At 48.3% G+C, this 5,960-nt stretch overlaps 1 non-coding gene across 1 annotated transcript; it reads right to left on the bottom strand.

The window, feature by feature from the left end:
• Positions 1-2,381: 2,381 nt before the first annotated feature.
• LOC149152338 (25S ribosomal RNA) lies at positions 2,382-5,679 on the bottom strand. The gene has a single exon (XR_016263928.1). It is a non-coding gene; the product is annotated as a 25S ribosomal RNA (ribosomal RNA).
• Positions 5,680-5,960: the final 281 nt, after the last annotated feature.

The raw sequence follows: 5,960 nt of genomic DNA, 5'->3' as shown, positions 1-5,960 counted from the left end.
TGCCACACAACCTAGGCACACCCCATTCCAATGAACCACCACGTCCCTTCATGTGCATCGTCATACCCATGGGTTGGCTCCAAATCTTCGACGATTACACCCATCGCTACATGTCGCACACCTGCCCGAGTCCTAACTCATCCGCACATGGCACCTCTTTCATCCAGGCACCCAACAAGGGTCGCCCGCGTGCCTTCCATTGATGACTCACCTATCGTGCAGTTATCAAGGGGCATGCTCCATACCCAACATGGTGCACCCGCTATGAGTGTGCCCATCACCATCGCACATAAGCGAATTCCATGCCAAGTCTTCGCATGTAACCAAACACTCACCTGAGGTGCATATAACCAAATGTAGTTGCCTGTACTACAAGTTCAGTCTTTCGACTCTCTTGGGTGCTCCCGACTCAAATACCTGACACCCCCATCCCCCCCCCGCGTACGTGGTATACGTTTCCGGTGCGATGGGACATGGAAACCCTAGATTTCCCACACTTGGGCAGCTGTTGTCATGGCGGGGCAGGGAAACCCCACTTTCCCTGCACTTGGACAACTCTCGTCGCAACGAGGCATGGAAACCTCAAGCTCTAGATACAGACCAAGCAAGTGGTTTCCACCCTGTCGCAAAATGGAAACCCCGAGTTCGAAAGACTTGGGTAGTTCTTCATCGTTCCGCAACATGGAAACCATGATTTCCATAAACTTTGGTAATTTTGGTTGTTTTGTGACATGGAAACTCAAGTTCCCTGCACTTGGGCCGCAGTTTTCACCCAGGCAGGAGATGGAGACCACAGAGGTTCCCGTAATCAGGCAATTTCCCTCATGCCACGAAACAAAAGCCCTTGGGTTCCACGAACTTGGGCAGTTCTCTGTCATTCCGTGGCATGGAAACTCGAGTTCCCTGCACCGAGGTCACAGTTTCTATCATGGTGGGACATGGAAGACCTTGAGTTTCCCATAATTGGGTGGTTTCCATCATGCCATGGAATGGAAAGCCTCGTGTTCGGTAGAATTGGGCAGTCGTTCCTTGTCATGCGATAACATGGAAACCCGAAGCTTCCCAAAATTGGGGGGTCGTTCCCTTTCACGCGATGACATGGAAACCTGAAGCTCCCCAGAATTGGGCAGCAGTTTTAGCGACGGTATGAGCGACATGGGAACATCGCGTTTCCCAGACTTGGGTAGCAATTTTTGTTGTGACGCAAAATGGAAACCCCGTGTGTCCATTTAATTGGGTAGAATTTTCCATCACATCGCAAAATGGAAACCTCGAGTTCCCCGGACTTTGGCTACTTTTTGTTGCCCGGCGACATGGAAATCTGAAGTTCCACAGAATCTCAGGCGATTCAAGGTGTGCCGTGACATGGAAACCCCATGTTTCCCAGACTTGGGTGGTTTCCTTCAGTGGTTCCAGTTATGCCACGACATGGAAACCGCGAGTGCCCCATACTTGGGTAGCGGTTTTGAAACACCACAAGTTCCTGAGACTTGCGAGCTAGTTTGCATCGTCATGGAAAATCCAAGTTCCTCGCATTGGGGCATTGTTGAAAACCCCGCGTTTCCATCGTGCCGTAAAATGTGGAAACCCGTGGTTCCATCAAGGGTGGGACATGGAAACCCTGAGTTTCCACAGGCTTGTGCACCAAGGCGTGACATGGAAACCTCGAGTTTCCCCAGGCTTGGGCACTGCTGGTTTCGGTTGTGGTGTGACATGGAAACCCCAAGTTTCCCAGGTTTGGGTGCCACAGCGTGACATGGAAACCCCAAGTTTCCCCAAGCTTTGGCACTGCTAGCTTTAGTAATGGCACGACATGGAAACCCCAAATTTTGGGCACGGCATGGAAACGCCAATTTTTTTTGCGTCGGGTGGAAGCCCCAAATTTTAGGCGTCGGGTGGAAACCCGAAATTTTGGGTGCGACATGGAAACCCAAATTTTTTTTGTGCCAGGTGGAACCCCCAAATTTTAGGTGCCGGGTCGAAACCCCAAATTTTTGGTGCGACATGGAAGCCCCAAATTTTAGGTGCCGAGTGGAAACCCCAAATTTTGGGCACCGGGGCATGGCATGGAAACCCTAATTTTTCCCATGCTTGGGAACCTTTTTCGTCACAACGTGGAAACCCAGAATTTTGGGCATTGGGGCATGACATGGAAACCCCAAAATTTTGGGCGCTAAGGCATGACATGGAAACCCCAAAATTTTGGGTGCCAGAGCGCAACATGGAAACCCCAATTTTCTTGGGCTTCAGTTCCTTTTCCGTTGCGACGTGGAAACCCCAAATTTCCTGCCCTCAAGCAACAGAAATTTTCATCTGGAGGAAGAGGAAAAGGCGCAAGAGTGGGAGGGTTGTTCGGATTTGTTTGTGACAAGAGCGAAGCTCTGAATCAACGTGACCAAGGGCTGAGTCTCAGTCGATGGTGGTAGCAAGGCCACTCTGCCACTTATAATACCCTGTCGTGTATTTAATTTTTCCACAAAGGATTCTTCTCAACGACCATTTGGAATTGAAATTCAAAGCTACCCCGATCAAGATGCTTCATGGTCGTGGTTTGCAAATGACACGGGCCTCTAGGGGCGAAAAAGCGACGCCCCTACTGCAGGTTGAGATACAGTCAAAGAGTGACATGCACTGCTTCTAGTGTGGATTCTGACTTAGAAGTGTTCAATCATAATCCGACACACGGTAGCTTTGCACCACTGGCTTTTCAACCAAACGTGATGACCAATTGTGTGAATCAATGGTTCTTCTCATACTATGTTGAATTACTATTGCAGTGTGGTTCATCGGTAGGGTAAAACTAACCTATCTCATGACGGTCTAAACCCCGCTCACGTTCCTTATTGGTGGGCGAAAAATCCAAAACTTGGTGAATTCTGCTTCACAATGATAGGAAGAGCCGACATCGAAGGATCAAAAAGAAATGTCGCTATGAACGCTTGGCTGCCACAAGCCAGTTATCCCTATGGTAACTTTTCTGACACCTCTAGCTTCAAATTCTGAAAATCTAAAGGATCGATAGGCCATACTTTCACGGTTTGTATTCGTACTAAAAATCAAAATCAAATGATCTTTTACCCTTTTGTTCCACACAAGATTTATGTTCTCGTTGAGCTCATCTTAGGACACCTGCGTTATCTTTTAATAGATGTGCCTCCCCAACCAAACTCCCCACCTGACAATGTCTTCCACCCAGATCGACCTGCCCCATCTTTGCCCCACAGAATAACTAAAATAACATTAAAAGTAGTGGTATTTTACTTGTTCCGAAAATGGATCCCACTTATTCTACACCTCTCAAGTAATTTCACAAAGTCGGACTAGAGTCAAGCTCAACAGGGTCTTCTATCCCCACTCATTCTACCAAGCTCATTCCCTTGGTTGTGGTTTCACTAGATAGTAGATAGGAACAGTGGGAATCTCATTAATCCATTCATGTGCATCACTAATTAGATGACAAGGCATTTGGCTACCTTAAGAGAGTCATAGTTACTCCCGCCATTTACCCGCGCTTAGTTGAATTTCTTCACTTTGACATTCAGAGCACTAGGCAGAAATCACATTGTGTCAGCGTCTGTAGGGACCATCGCAATGCTTTAATTAAATAGTCGAATTCCCCTTGTCCATACCAGTTCTGAGTCGACTGTTTGACACTTAGGGAAAAGCCCTCGGCGGGGGGCATTCTATGCCCATAGCCCAATCGTCACGCGATTGCCTGCCCTTGCCGCGAGAGTAGCTCGGGAAAACTGCTGACAGCCCATGACTTGAGGGTGCAGACCCTTAGGCCCATCCCTCAGAGCCAATCCTTTTCCCAAAGTTACGAATTTGTTTTGCTGACTTCCCTTACTTATATTGTTCTATTGACTAGAGGTTGTTCACCTTGGAGACCTAATGTGGTTATGAGTACGACCGGACATGAACAGTACTCGGTCCTCTAGATTTTCAAGGGCCACCGAGGGCACACCAAACATCGCAAGACATGCGGTGCTCTTCCAGCTGTTGGACCTTATCTCCGGGTGAACTGATTCCAGGGTGGGAAAGCTATTAAAAATAAAAGATAACTCTTCCCAAGGCCCCCGACAACATCTTTGGATTTCCTAACATTGCTGACAGCTGCCATGTACCTGTTTGGGAATATTAACTTGATTCCCTTTGGATGCTTGTACAGCCTGCACCCTTGATACAAGGCTTCCCCATCTCTTAGGATTGACTAACCCATTTCCAAGTGTTGTTCACATGGAACCTTTCCCCACTTCAGTCTTCAAAGTTCTCATTTGAATATTTTCTACTACCACCAAGATCTGCATTGAGTGCCGATCGACCCAAGCTCACGCCCGAGGTTTCTCAATGACCCCTGCATCCTCCTACTCATCGGAGCCAAGAAATTTCTCCAACGGTTGAGTATAGTTTGCGTGCTTCAGCGCCATCCATTTTTGGGGCTAGTTGATCTGGCAGGTGAGTTGTTACACACTCCTTAGTGGATTTCGACTTCCATGACCACCATCCTGTTGTCTTAATCAACCAACACCCTTTGTGGGATCTAGGTTAGTGTGCAATTTGGCACCGTAACTCGACTTTCAGTTCATCCCACATTGCCAGTTTTGCTTACCAAAAATGGCCCACTTGGAGCTCTCGATTCCATGGCGCGGCTCAACGGAGAAGCTGCACCCTCTTACCTATTTAAAGTTTGAGAATAGGTCGACGACATTACGCCCTCAATGCCTCTAACCATTTTCTTTACTCGATAAAACTCGTGCATGAGCTCCAACTATCCTGAGGGAAACTTCAGAGGAAACTAGCTACTAGATGGTTTGATTAGTCTTTTGCCCCTATACCCTAGTCAGACGAACGATTTTCACATCAGTACCACTACGAGCCTCCACCAGAGTTTCCTCTGGCTTCGCCCTGCTAAGGCATAGTTCACCATCTTTTATGTCCCAACAGGTGTGCTCGCACTCGAACCCTTCACATAAGCTCAAGGTTGGTCGACGATGCACCCCGCTAGAGAGGGGATCTCGCCCATCAGCTTCCTTACGCCTCACAGGTTTTCAAACTCGCCGAATCACACACATGTTAGACTCCTTGGTCTGTGTTTCAAGACGAGTCGAATGGAAAACTAGCCAACCAACACCACGAGTGCGCAGGTGCACACGGCCGGCCACAAGGGCGCACGCTTCGTTCCTTAACCACTGCAATGGCAAACCAATAGGCAGTAATCCACCTGCGCTTGTGACGATGTAGCAGCCCATGTTGGTTTACACCTCAAGTTGTGTGGTGGACTAGCCTAAGCCATTTCACATCCACCTGAGACGCATCGACAGCCTCCATCTGCTTCCCTCCCGGCAATTTCAAGCACTCTTTAACTCTCTTTTCAAAGCCCTTTTCATCTTTCCCTTGTGGTACTTGTTCACTATCAGTCTCTCACCCATTTTTAGCCTTGGACAGAATTTACCACCCAATTAGGGATGCATTCCCAAACAACTTGACTCACTGGCAACGCCTCGTGATGGGGCTGTCACCCTCTCAGGTGCCCCCTGTTACACAGTAATTTGTCACTGCCTTCCTGTCAGTCACCCTGCTGTGTCAAAGAAGTCACAATCACTGAATGTTGTGCCCTGAACTGGCTAAAAAACCCATTTTTCCAAAGTTTTGTGCATCAGCGCGTCTGTTCCTAAAATAACCGCGATGACCAGCGCCCCACAGTGTATTTCGTGCGCTGCCATCGCGGAAGAACATCACTTTTCCGCGATGACGCACAGCGCGGCTTTCACGTGTCCTTCCGCGCTGACATGACTTGTTCAGTTATTGTTATGTGCTGACAGCGCGGCAGTCTCCATATAATCCGCGCTGATCCAGTTTGGGCGAATTTGTTCAAACAACCAGCCTTCCAGATCTTTCCAGGCTTGGTTGTTAGCTTTGTGAATGTCGACTCCCTTCTATGGCATGTCTGTTCGACTCTT

The sequence above is a fragment of the Pinus tabuliformis genome, chromosome 9, assembly GCF_031772625.1.
Source record: "Pinus tabuliformis cultivar Carrire ecotype Pingquan chromosome 9, CPIR1, whole genome shotgun sequence".
NCBI classification, from domain to species: Eukaryota; Viridiplantae; Streptophyta; class Pinopsida; order Pinales; family Pinaceae; genus Pinus; species Pinus tabuliformis.
The sequence above is the reverse complement of the archived record's forward strand: the minus strand, read 5'-3'. Positions and strand labels throughout refer to the sequence as shown.